Source organism: Phacochoerus africanus, chromosome 6 (genome assembly GCF_016906955.1).
Source record: "Phacochoerus africanus isolate WHEZ1 chromosome 6, ROS_Pafr_v1, whole genome shotgun sequence".
Taxonomy (NCBI): domain Eukaryota; kingdom Metazoa; phylum Chordata; class Mammalia; order Artiodactyla; family Suidae; genus Phacochoerus; species Phacochoerus africanus.
This window is the reverse complement of record NC_062549.1, coordinates 28,676,257-28,690,353: the sequence shown is the minus strand read 5'-3', so window position 1 is coordinate 28,690,353 and position 14,097 is coordinate 28,676,257.

The window sequence follows — 14,097 nt, the reverse complement described above, 5'->3', positions numbered from 1 at the left end:
TCTGCTTAGGTATATCCTTAAGATTTTTTTTTTCCAGAAAATGAGAAATGGAATATAAATTCTTCAGTGCATGCACATCTGAAGATTACTTCATTTTGCTCATATCTGACTGATAAACTGAACTGATTAGTAAAAAATTTTCTAGGTTCCAAAAAATTTTTTCATAACTCTATTAGCATCTTTCCTTTGGCTTCTAACATCCATTACAGCTGATTGGAACATCTAATCCTAATCTTATTCATTTGTTTTTAATAAAATTTTAAAAATTTTATCAAAGTATACTTGGGAATTTTGTCCTAAAAATTTTTAAATTTCACTGAGATATAAATTAAGTGTAGGGTTTTTTCCTTTTTTATTTATTCTCCTTGATCCTTAATAGAGAGGGAGTTTCAGTTCGAGGATTAAAAATTCTCTTTAACTCAGAAAAATTTTCTTTTATTATTGCCTACATTCATTAACTCTGTCCTGATCCCCATACCTTTTGGAACTCCTACTAAAAAAGGATGCTGTAGGAGCAAGCATGTTGGTTTGAGACCCTCACAATTAACCAAAAACAAACCAAAAAAAACCCTTGGTCTAGATATATTGTGGAAATCTAAATTTATCTTGGGATGTGCTCTTTTTTCTCAACTCCAAACCCAACATCTTGGGGCCTACCTAGGAAGCTTTTTGAGGCTCTAACTGGAGGCAGAAGTTCCACCTAACAGCTAGACTGGAGGGGAGAGAATCCAGTTGGTCCAAAGTGCCCTTAGTTAAACATGTTGATAATTGATTCAAAGTCCGAATAGAACTTAGAGCCTAGAGGCTCTATCTGGGGCTCTTAAGATGGCTCCCTGGTGCCCTACAGCCTTGTAGTTTTCCTTTGCTCTTGTGTTTCCATTAGAATGATCCATTCAAATTCTGTCTTCCAGAAATGTATCGAAACCTCTAATATGCACAAGACATACTCATTTTCAATGTTGACATGGATTTATTGTTTTCAATATACTTCATACTGAAATTTCACAGTGGTCTTGAGAACAAGGAGAGGCATTACACATGTGCTCAATCTGACGTACTGAACCAAACATCAAGACATGACAATTAGATGCATGGTTTTGAATATTAGTTTTTTTTGTTATTATTAAAGTATAGTTGATTTACAATGTTCTGTTAATTTCTGCTATACAGCAAAGTGGTTAAGTTACATGTGTATATATTCTTTTTTAAAATATTCTTTTCCATTATGGTTTATCATAAGACATTGAATAAGTTCTCTGTGCTCTACAGTAGGACATTGTTGTTTATCCCCTTTGTGTATAATAGTTTACGTCTGCTAACTCCAATCTCCCACTCCATTCCTCTCCCAACCACCTCCCCCTTGGCAACCACAAGTCTCTTCTTGTCCATGGGTCTGTTTCCATTTTGTAGACAGGTTCATTTGTGTCATATATTAGATTCCACAAATATCATATGGTATTTTTCTTCCTCTTTCTGGTATATTTCACATAGTATGATAATCTCTAGGTCCACCCATGTTGCTGCAAGTGGCATATTTCATTCTTTTCTTTGGCTAAATAGTATTTCATTGTATATATGTACCTTCTGTATCCATTAAATAACTTTTTTTTCCCCTTTTTTAGGGCCACACCCATGGGATATGGAAGTTCCCAGGCTAGGAGTCGAATCTGAGCTTAAGCTGCTGGCCTATGCCACAGCCACAGCAACGCCAGATCTGAGCCACGTCTGCAACCTACACCGCAGCTCATAGCAACGCCGGATCCTTAACCCACTGAGCAAGGCCATGGATTGAACCCACATCCTAATGGATATTAGTCAGGTTTGTTACCTCTGAGCTGCTTCAGGAACTCCTGGTATCTTTCTTTTTAATTGTTTGAGGCACTGTCAGGTTATTTTCCAAAGCAGCTGTACCATTTTACATTCTCATTCGCAGTATATCAGGGTTCCTATTTTTCTATATCCTTGCCACATCCTTGTTGTTATTTGTCCTTTGATTCTAGGCATCCTACTCAGTGCGAAGTGATATCCCATTGTGCTTTGATTTGTATTTGATTTTGATTTGATCTGATGACTAATGATGTGATTATCTTTTCATGCGCTTATTGGCAACTTGTATATCTTCTTTGGAGAAATGACTGTTCAGATCCTTGCCCATTTTTAAATTGGGGTATTTGTCTCTTTATAGTTGAGTTGTAAGAGTTCTTTATATATTTTAGATACAAGTCCCTTATGATTTGCAAATATTTGCCCCATAGTGTGAGTTGTCCTTTTATTTTCTTAATAGTGTCCTTTGAAACACAAAAGTTTTAAATTTTGAGAAAGACCAATTTGTCTATTTTTTTCTTTTGTTACTTGTGCTTTTGGTGTCATATCTAGAGTTCTTTCCCAAATCTAGGCTCATGAAGATTTATTTTTATTTTCTTCTAAGCATTTTATACTTTAAACTCTTATATTTAGGTCATTGATCTATTTCAAGTTAATTTTTGTAAATGGTATTGTTCTACATGTGGCTATCCAATTGGCCCAGCATCATTTGTTGAAAAGACTATTCTTTCCTCAGTGAACATTTCTCACACCTTTGCTGAAAATATGTTGACCATAGATTCTATTGGTTCAGTTTTATTCCTTACTCAACAATATACATTTACCTCTTTGCCTGAACATAGAGATAATGTCTGATTAATTTCTATAGAGTACTAAAATTCTGCATACCATCTAGCCAGGTAGGTAATGTGGAAGTTAGTTAGCTATTGCTGCATAACAAACAGCCACAAAATCTTAGTGACATAAGGGTGTACTTAATTTATGTATCTAGAGGTTGGCTTGGGATTATCTGATCTGGGCTGGGTCTGACTGTTATAGTTTGGGGGTGGGGCGATTCTGAAAGTCTCTCATTTTATGTCTCGAACTAGCGTCCCAAACTGGACGTGCTTTTCTCATGCTGATGACAGAGGCTCCAGGTAACAAGCCTACTTGCATAAATAAATTTCAAGCTTCTGCTGTGTCACATCTGCCAACATTTTCTTAACAAAAACAAGTGCATGGTTAGGTATAAATATCAAAGCAGAAGGGAAGTATATTTCCCTCATGTAACTGAGGAAAAGGAAGTGAATACTGAGCAATAATTAAACCCATCACTACTACTCATTATACAAAACTTGTCATAGGAAAAAAATTAAAAGCCCTGAAACTCTTTTGTTTATTCCAGAGGTTTTAGCATTCCCAGTCATATTATCTGTGAAAATCAGTTTGCAATGTTCCTCTCCAGTCTTTATGTCTTTTATTTCTTTTTCTTTCCTATTACACAGGTTAGAACATTCTAGTTCAGTGTTGAATAGAAGCAGTGAGATGAGGCATCCATGCCTTAATATCACCATTAAATGTAATGTTGGCTGTAAGTTTTCTTTTATACATTTTGTCATGTTCAAGAAGTTTGCTTAGACCTTTGATTATGAATGGCTTTTCAGTTTTGTGAAACACACTTTCTGCAACTATTGAAATGATTTTTCTCTTTAATTCTCCTAAGGTGATGAATTACCTTGCTTGCATTTCTTACAGCTTTATTTAGGTATAATTGACATACGATAAGCAGCACATATTTAAAGTGTGCAATTTGATAACTTATGGCATTGGTATATATCTGTAAAATCATCAGTGTGATCAAAATACTGAACGTATCTATTGCTTTCAAAAACTTCTTGGTGGCCAAATTATAATTTTTTCTCTCCCCCTACCCTGATCCCCAGGCAAACATTGATCTGCTTTCTCTTACTATACATTCATTTTCATTTCCTAGAAGTTTATACAAATGAAGCATATAGTATGCCCTAATTTTTGTCTGACAGTTTCTCTCAGCGTGCTTAGAGATTCTTCAATGTATAATATAGAATATAACAATTTGTTGTTACGAATTATGATTTTGGCATTGAATCTAAGAAATCTTTGCCTAGGTCAAATATGTTTTCTCCTTTGTATTATTCTAGATATATTATAGTTTTGGATTTTTCATTTAGGTCTGTGACCAAATTTTAGTTATAGCGGACCTTATGATTATATTGGGCCTACCTAAATAATCCAAATAACCTCCCCATCTGAAGATCATTCACGCCTGCAATGGGAACTCCCTTTGCTTTGTAAAGTAAAATATTCACAGGTTCGGAGAATTAGGATGTGGACATTTTTGAGAGGTGGATAAGGATATTATTCTGGCTACCATAGATAGATTCTTATAAGCAAATATTCCTGGGTTTGCCATATTACAAAGAGACTTCTGTGTTGCTCTAAAAGGGCTTAATATGGAAAACTTGAGGATGGAAGTGGAAAGACTCAACACTGAATAAAGAAAGGTTTACTGAAGTTCCCGTTGTGACTCAGTGGTTAACGAATCCGACTAGGAACCATGAGATTGTGGATTCGATCCCTGGCCTTGCTCAGTGGGTTAAGGATCCGGCGTTGCCATGAGCTGTGGTGTAGGTCACAGACGCGGCTCGGATCCTGCGTTGCTGTGGCTGTGGTGTAGGCGGGCGGCTACAGCTCCTATTGGACCCCCAGCCTGGGAACCTCCATGTGCCACGGGAGCAGTCCAAGAAATGGCAAAAAGACAAAAAGGCAAAAAGACAAAAAAGAAAGAAAGAAAGAAAGATTTACCACCAAAAGCTCACCCAATTTGTAGTAGAAAGAGATTTGAATCCCCAGTTTTTCCATTATTCACTTGGTGACCTTAGACAAGTTAATTCACTATCTTCAACTTTCTCACTTAATAATAAGATAATAATTCTTATAGGGTATTTTGAGGACTACAAAGATAATGTAAGTTAATTGTCTGGACAGCACCTAGCACATAAAATGTGCAATAATTTATATTTCTTTCAGAAACCTTTGCTTTCATTAGGCTGAATAAAGAACATGCTTTATTTACCCCTGATGCTTATGCTATTGGTTTATATGCACTGAAATCATCCATCTTCACATTCATATCATAGCTAAGAGAACATTAGTAGAGAGCTTAAGAGTTATAGGCCCCTAGTTTTAAATCTTGATGTCAGTATATGCTAGCTGTGCTATTTGTTTACACCCCAGTGTTCTTACCTCCTGAATGAGTGTAGCAGTGTTACTGTGAGGATAATGGCGGTGCATGTAAAGTACATCGCAGGACTGTGGTTGCAGTAACTAATTTGGCCTTTAGAGAGAGCTCCATGTGAGTGAGAAGCGGATGAGCTATGTGGTGCTTCTTTCCTTGGATTCTATTTTTAGCAAAATTGAGTAACTGATTTAAATCGCACAGATTCACAACCATGTGACATTAGATATGCATTTTTAAATTTTTGAAGCAGAACATTAATTTAGGTTCATTCTAGGTTAACAATAATTTGAGTTATTTCACAAAATGCTTTCACTTCCTTGACAAAATCAGAACATTTAAATAATCTCGCATACTAGAGTATCCTTCAGTGGCTGACCGAGATTGTAAATCTCATAATTCATAAAGTGTACTTTTTGTAGATATATATATAATATATATACTTTTTGTGGATATATATATAATATATATACTTTTGGTGCATATATATGTGTGTGTGTGTGTGTGTGTGTGTGTGTTATATAAATAACACTAAGACAGGTAAGGTGGAGATTATTTTGGATCTTTCAAACCATAACCTTTCAAAGGAATTAATTCTTCCTATGACAGAGATTGCTGAGGCAATAAACTATAAATGGCTGTCACGGAAGCAAATCCAAATAGAAGAGAGTTATAATTTTAACATCAACACTCTGGATAACCTAGAGTAGTTCTACACTTATTTTCAGCTTATTGAAAAAATGCAACTACAAAACAGGAAAGATATCACACTCAACACCCAGAATGCAATATTAATAAGTTTTTAAAAAGATACATTAAAGGGAGATTAATGTGAAGATTACCCCTTGCGTGGCAAGAAATAAAAACGTTTCTCTTAAGAACTATTAAATTAAATTTTTAAAGCAATTATATAGGAACTATCCTAAAGTGAAGGGAGGAAATAATCTCCTACATTAGATACTGTGAAACTTTATTTCACTGTGAACTTACAGTTGCAATAGTTCAATTGATTTTCTTTAGCATGACACAGTATGGGCCTGACCTTGAGCCCCACAGTAGGGCTTGCTGTTTCCCTAACATACTTTGCACTTTCAGAGTCTCCATGATTTGCTTTTGATTCCTTTAGGTGACGATTCCATTCTTTCCACCCTTGTTTGCTACTCTTTGGGCAGAGCTCAAATATCCCGTCTTCTCAGTAATTCTCCCCAAACAATCTTTCTGCCCTTCTTCACCCCGTGAAGTGTTATTTATTTCCTCATTGTATTTCCCAAAACACATGTTCTAGTCTAGTTATTGGTTTATGGTCTTGTCTCTATGACTTAATCCTGAATTTTGTGTGCAGAAAATGGTCTTATTTGCTTCAGTATCTTCAGAAGTTTGCAGGGTGCTCAGAACATGCTATAAAATTAAGCTGGGTTTTTTTGTAGGGCTAGGGATACAGAGTGCTATGTATCCACAGGCAACACTGAGTGTGTGAGATGAGGCCAGTTGTGATAAGGATAGTGATTTAAGTACCTGGGGAATCCAATATATAAAATTAAGAGACCATTATATCATTTACTCTCTCTTCAGAAATAAAAAGTCACTCATTACTATGCTCATGATAGGAAATTACAATTTTTTTTTCAAAACGAGTTTTTAACATTTTAAACAAAAACAGAACAAATTAAAATTACTTAGACGTAGACTCAAGCTTCTCATTCAGTGAACCCAGGGCAGTTTTAGGGACAGAGAAAATACACCCTCACAGTATCTCTTGAGGTGTGCTAGACAATCTCCATTTGCGAAAATTTTCTCTTATCTCTTCCCTTTGCTAGCCAGTGTGCAACACAGAAGCCAGAGAACTAACTTCCTTTCTTTCTTTCTCTCTCTCTCTTTCTTTCTCCCTTCCTTCCTTCCTTCCTTCTTTAAAGAAACCAGACTGAATCATTTACCTCCTTAAGACTGATGGCTTCCCAGTCTACTTAAAATAAAATTCATATCCTTTTATTTGGCCTCCAGGCCCTACGTGGTCTGGCTTCTGCTGACCACTCTTGTCATTTATCACTGTGTTCTGCTTCATGCACAAGCTACAGTCATACTCTCCTGCCTTGTCTTATTTGAAGGCACCAAGTTTAGTCCTACTTGTAGCCTTTGGAGAACATTCTTTTCTCCTGTCTCTCCTGAAGATCTTTTCCCTCACCTCTTTTAAGAGACTTGATATCTCACAGTTTGGATCCACATTAATGACACTTAGCCTTCCTTGATTGCCTAATCTAAATAACTCTTAAAATCTTTAATTATATCATCTCATTTTATCTTTGTATCATTTTTGTACTACCTGACTGCTTCTTGGTAGTTTTTAGTTTTCTGCCCCTCTCCATTAGATGGTACAATCCATAAAAAAAGATATTTTGTTCATCTCTGTGGCCTAGACCCCTGCAAAAGGCAAATAGGGGCTCAAGAACATTTCTGAAACAAATTAATGTTCTACAGGTAATTAAATTTCCTCTTTATCTTTTCTCCTAGTATTCTATTCATCTAAATTATCTAAAGTATCTTAAATGTTTAAAACATAGTAGCTTTTTTTTTTTCTGGCTTTTTGGGGCTGCACTTGCAGCATATGGAGGTTCCCAAGCTAGGGGTCAAATGGGAGCTACAGCTGCTGGCCTACACCACAGCCACAGCAACGACACATCTGAACTGCATCTGTGACCTAAACCACAGCTCATAGCAACAGCATCTGCTTTAACCCACTGAGCAGGGCCAGGGATGGAACCCTTGTCGTCATGGATACTAGGTGGGTTAATTCCGCTGAACCACAAAGGGAACGCCTTAAAACATAGTAGCTTAATCAAAAGAATCAGCATCTTGAAAAGAAAATGTTAAAAATACTCTCAGTTCTAAGATATCCAAAGGCAAGTAAATTCTGCTAGAACCAAGCAGACATGGAGACTATAGCAGCTCTTCCAAATTTTGCTGAAAATGTGATCAAAGAAAAAATTATGTAACTTCCTAAATTTAATTAATTTCCTAAATATAATTTCTTTCCATTTCTTCCGTTTCATTTCCATTTCATCCCATTCAATTACAGAACTTTAGCTGAAAAACTTCCATAGGCTAGACACCAATGCTAGTTGCAACAGATTTAAAAATTTTTTAGCTCCTAAGAAGTTCACAACTTAGTTGAGGAAACCTCACAAGCATAATTTGCAGCAGTAAGGTATAGCAAATGAACATAGTGGAAAAAGAAATTGAGTTAGAATTATTTGTATACTCTAGAGTCCCTAATGCTATACTGGACCACAGGAGTGTTTCCAATGTAATTAGATTTTCAAGAAGCCCCAGCAGTCTCTAGAAAAAATTTTTCTCCTGTACCTATATCTTCAACTACCTGAATAAAAGTCTTTGTGGGCACTGCCTTATGACTAAAAAGGAAAACATTTCAGAGTTGGCATGAGCTGCTAGTCATTCTATAACTTTATAAGGTCAAATAAAGGCCTGTAGAAATCAAGGGTCCCCATCATGATCAATAGAGTATGGGTGGGACATCAAGTTGGCAGGATGGGATAGGGCCTGAATATGTTTAAATCCCCCTGGAATACTCTCTGTCTGATCCTTTCACAATCACTCTTGCTATACATTGTAGAAGACTGCTGAAGCACTCATTGGCAGAGATCTGAAGATGTAAAGAGTAGCAGTTTGTTATATAGATGCTGGCAGGGTCATTCACAGACAAAAAAAAAAAAGTCTCAAGCTTTTCTCAAATTTTATCAGCACAATCAAGACAACGACTTCACTACAGTCTTGCTTTTTATTTTGCACTTTCAAATACCAGTATTTCTGAGAAAAATGTGGTTTCCTCCTCAGATAAATTTCTCTTATATTTTTCATTAAATATAATTTTATTTATTTATTTATTCATTTCATTTTATATCTCCAGAATATAAAACTGTATAAGTTTTAGCTTTAAATGTATGCAAACTTCCCCACAGTTTTTAGCAGAATGCAAAACTTAGTTTTGACTTGCATGCACAGTTATCCATTAGTCTGCAAGGAGAAGAGGAAAGTAAGGGTAACACCCATATTTTTGAGCATCCCATGAGGCACTGACAAGTCCAAATAGATGTCAGCCAGAGGCAGTGTCCTAAAGACTCCTTGATATTACCGGTATGACATAACTTTTTTCCTATCTAGGGCTTTTAATTTTTTCTCAATTTTTAATTGTTATTTTAATTAAAGTGTGGTTGATTTATAGTGTTGTGCCAATTTCTGCTTTACAGCAAAGTGACCCAGTCATATACATATACATTCCCTTTCTTATATTATCTTCCATCATGGTCTATCCCAAGAGACTGGATATGGTTCTCTGTGCTATACAGTAAGACTTCATTATTTATTCATTCTAAATGTAATAGTTTGCATCTACTAACCCCGAGCTCTGAGTCTATCTCACTCCCTACCCCTTGGCAACTACAAGTCTGTTCTCTATGTCTGAGAGTCTATTTCTGTCCTGTAGATAAGTTCATTTGTGCCATAGTTTAGATTCCACATTTAAGTAATATCATTTGGAATTTGTCTTTCTCTTTCTGACTTACTTTACTTGGTATGAGAATCTCCAGTTCCATCCATGTTACTGCAAATGGAATTATTCCATTCTTTTTTATGGCTGACTAGTATTTCATTTATCATCTCAATCCATTGTCCAAAGAAAATGGACATAGTGAAAGGTCATTAAAATTGTAGAGAGCAGAGTTCTCAAAAAAGATAATCAAAAATTTCTGGGAAAATATATAATCTTATGATCAATTAATAGGATACATGTTCTCAGTAGTTGGAAATAGCATATTGATTTAACATAGCAATTTATATTTAGCAAAAATTACTCACCACACTCAGGAACATAAAATTTCTATGCTCTTTTCTGCCTGCCAAAGCATTTAATGCAGCTCCATTTGTTTATAATAAGGATAGTGCTGAGTTTTCAAATAAAAATTTCTTCTGTAGGATGCATTAAATCACTAGGAGTATTAGATAATAGAGATCACAAATACACACTCAAAATAGGGCATGGCATCTGTTAGACTTTGCTTGATAATAAATTTCTGTCCTTATATTAAGCCTCTGAGCATTACTAATATACTTAACACAGGTGGCCAGCCTTACTTTCTAGGTAAATGGAGCAACCAGGTCAGTTTGGTCTGTCACTGTCCTTAGTCAAATCATGTCTGAATATTTTCTTAATATTTGAGGATTGTTTTGTAGAAGGCTTTTAATTTAATCATTATTTCATACAGGAAGAATTGTTCCTCTCAATTTTTACAAAGGATCTGTAGTCTGTAGTTATTCCTAAATCTACATTACACAAAAATAGATGAAAGAGAAGTATTTTTTAAAAGCACACCATTTTTTTTTCTCTTCAAGCAACTTCTTTATTTCACAATTCAATAGCAGATTTTCTGGTCCCTAGGACATACAGGCTTGGACTCAATATTTGATACTGTCTTTCTAGTTGATTCCCATTCCCAACTCTTGTACATAAGCGTTCTAAAACCCAATTCTGGAGTTCCCGTCATGGAGCAGTGGAAACGAATCTGACTAGGAACCATGAGGTTGCGCGTTCAGTCCCTGGCCTCACTCAGTGGGTTAAAGGATCCTGCGTCACCATGAGCTATGGTGTAGGTTGCAGACACTGCTCAGATCTGGCCTTGCTGTGGCTGTGGCCTAGGCTGACAGCTATAGTTCCGATTATACCCCTAGCCTGGGAACCTCCATATGCCATGGGTGTGGCCCCAAAAAGCAAAATAAATAAATAAATAAATAAATAAATAAATAAAACCCAATTCTTCCTTAGTAAGTGAAAATTAGAAATTAGCAATACCATTTATAATACTGTTGAAACTGTACAGAAATAAGGTATTAATTTTTTTAAAGGTGCAAACAATTGCTTCACTGAAAGCTACAGTGCTGAGAGAAATGTTAAAAGACCTAAGTAAATAGAAAGAAATGCTATATTTTTGGGGGAAGACCCCATTGTCAAGGTAGTATTCTCCCCCCCAGTTGTGTGTGTGTGTGTGTGTTGTGTGTGTGTGTGTGTGTGTGTGTTTCTGGGTGTGTGTTCAATGTAATCATAAATTATATAAATTCCCTGTGTGTTTTTAGAGAATATAGACAAATGAATTTTAAAATATATTTGGAAATGCAAAGGACCTAGAATAGAAAAAAAAATCTTTTAACAAAGTAAGTGATATCTGATGTTTTATAAAGCTATAGTAAAATAATAGTAGGCAAATATATTAAAATAAAGAATCTCAAAACAGACTCACATGTGAGTGATTAAATCATTTTCAAAAGTGATTCATTGAGAAGAGGAAAATCTTTTCACAAGCAGTGCTAGAAAAATTGGGTATTCAAACTAAGAAAAAATGCTTCAGCCTCTACATCACTCAATACTTAAAAATTATTTGAAATGGACCATAGACCTATTAATAAGAGCTGAAATTATAAAGTTTCTGAAATAATACATAGGAAAATATTTTTATGAAGTTGGAGTAGGCTAAGACTTTCACTCCACTTTATCAGCCCATTTCCATGTCTCCATCTATTGCCTACTTCATTCTTTTCAACGGTGTTATTGAGATATAATTCACATACCATAAAATTTACCTATTTAAGGTGTACAATACACTTTTGGTATACTCACAGGTATGTGCAATCATTACCACAGTATTTTAGATTATTTTCATCACCTTAAGAAGCAACCCCATAGTCTTTAGCTATCATCCTTCTATACCACACTCCCAACCCTGAAGCCCTTAAAAATCACTGACCCACTTTATGTCTCCATGTATTTCCTTCTCCTAGACTTCCCTATGAATGGAATCATTCAGTGTATCATCTTTTGTGACTGGGTTCTTTCTTTTCACAGAATGTTTTCAAGGTTCACACATTTTGTAGCATGTATCAATACTTCATTTCTTTTTATGACCAAATGATATTCCATTGTATAGTTACACCACATTTTCTTTATCCATTTGTCCACTGATGGACATTTGAGTTGCTTCCACTTTTTGGCTATTATGAATAGTGCTGCCATAAACATTCATACACACGTTTCCATATGGAAATGTTTTCATTTCCCTTGGCTGTCTATCTAAGAGTGCAATGGCTGGGTCATGTTATATCTTTATATCTTGCCTACATCTTAATATTCAGTATATCACTGACCACAAATCAGCCTCTCTTATTTTTCTCTTTACACACCTACTCTACAACTGTTTAAAATCCAATTTCATTTCTCCCAAACTGTGTGATCTCTTCTAACTCTATACTCTTGCCTACATACCCAATGACATATTACTTGAATTACTCACTTGACACATTTCTCAAATCTTTTGCCTTTTTCTTTTCTCTTACTGAATAATATAAAGCCTTAACTTTGGGGTAATCCAAGCATTTTAGGATCTTAGAAAACTTCCTAGTTTGGTACCATTAAAATTTCCTAGTCTCTAACTTCAGCTGGGCTTTTAATGCAGTTTTCCTATGCTTTCATTTGTCCTAAGTCAACTTTTGACTTTATTTCCCATAACAGCTATTTCAAACTTTGTTATCTTTTCTCAAAAGCCTATATGATCAACCCCTGCTCACCCCTCCAACCTCTGATTCATTTTCAAATGCTCTCCCTACACTTTGCTCCATATCAGCCCTCTGCTCTTGTTTCTAGACATTCAAAGATTCTAAACATTTCAACTTCAGAATCTTGGTTCTTGCTATTCCTTATGACCAAGGATGTCTACTTGTTATCTGTATTCTTATTCTCCACTTCATTCAGTTCTCTTCTCAAATATCACCTCAGGAGAGGGGCTGTTTTTCTAATGTAACTAAATTAGTATCATCTTCCAACAACTCTCGTCATTACTCTCTGTTACTTTTTCTTCTTAACTCTTACCTTCGCCTGACTTGTTTGTTTATTTGTTTGTTTATTGTCTTTCTCCTCTAGGGTGTACGTTTCATGAAATCAAGGCATTTATCTGCTTATAGTCACTCTTGATTCTCAGCACTTAGAAAAATTTGGATAGGAAGCACTCAATAAATTTTGTGCAATAAATGAATGTAATGGAAACCTCCTATTATGCCACTCACTCTCTCAGAAGGTTACTGTCTCCTTCTACTCTCATTAGCCACTCAATTTTTTTGATATGTACCAGAACTTTCTTCTCACCTGTCTCAGGTAAGGAATATACTTCAAAGAGAATCTTTCTATCTGTGTGCTTTATCTTATCTTTACCTTTTAGCCTGGAAAATTTCATAATTTATTCCCTATTTTTCCTATATCCTTAAACTCTCCTCTGCAGAGAGGTCCACTCCCTCTTTTCCTGGAGCCAATAAGCATTCTTAAGTTTGTTCTACCTAAAAACAAAAACAAAAAAATTCCCTAGAACCTACATTCTTCTTTTGTGATACTTTTTCTATATCTGCATATCTTTAGCCCTGTCCAAAGCTATATCTGTATCTATCTATACCTCCATTCACAGCCAAGCTTCGTGAGAAAGAATTCTATTTATATTATTTCTACTTTTTCATTGCTCATATCATTCCTCAATCTCCAGTATCCTGAATTCTTCTCCACCTACTCTACCAAGGTTATTTTTATGTTAAGATTTACCCTGACTTTCACAAAGTCAAAGTTAACAGATAGTGTGTTTCTCTATCCTATCCACTCTGGGACAGTTGACCTATTGAGCTCATCCATCTTCTTGAAACACAACTTTCCTCTGCTATTGCGACACTTTTTTTTCTGCTATCTTTCTGATTTTCTGTTTTCTGATTGTCTCTCACAGGCTCAGCTTCCTCACCTTGTCCTTTAAATGTTCATGTTTCCCAGAGTTTCAGTTGCATCTTTTACTCTGTCTAGCCACTCTAGCCTTCTTTATGCTGCAAAAACCAAACCAAAACAAAAAAACCACAGACAAATCTCCCCCCTTCAGCATTTATATTTACTGTCTTCTCTACCTGGAACACTTCTCTTTTGTCCTTCT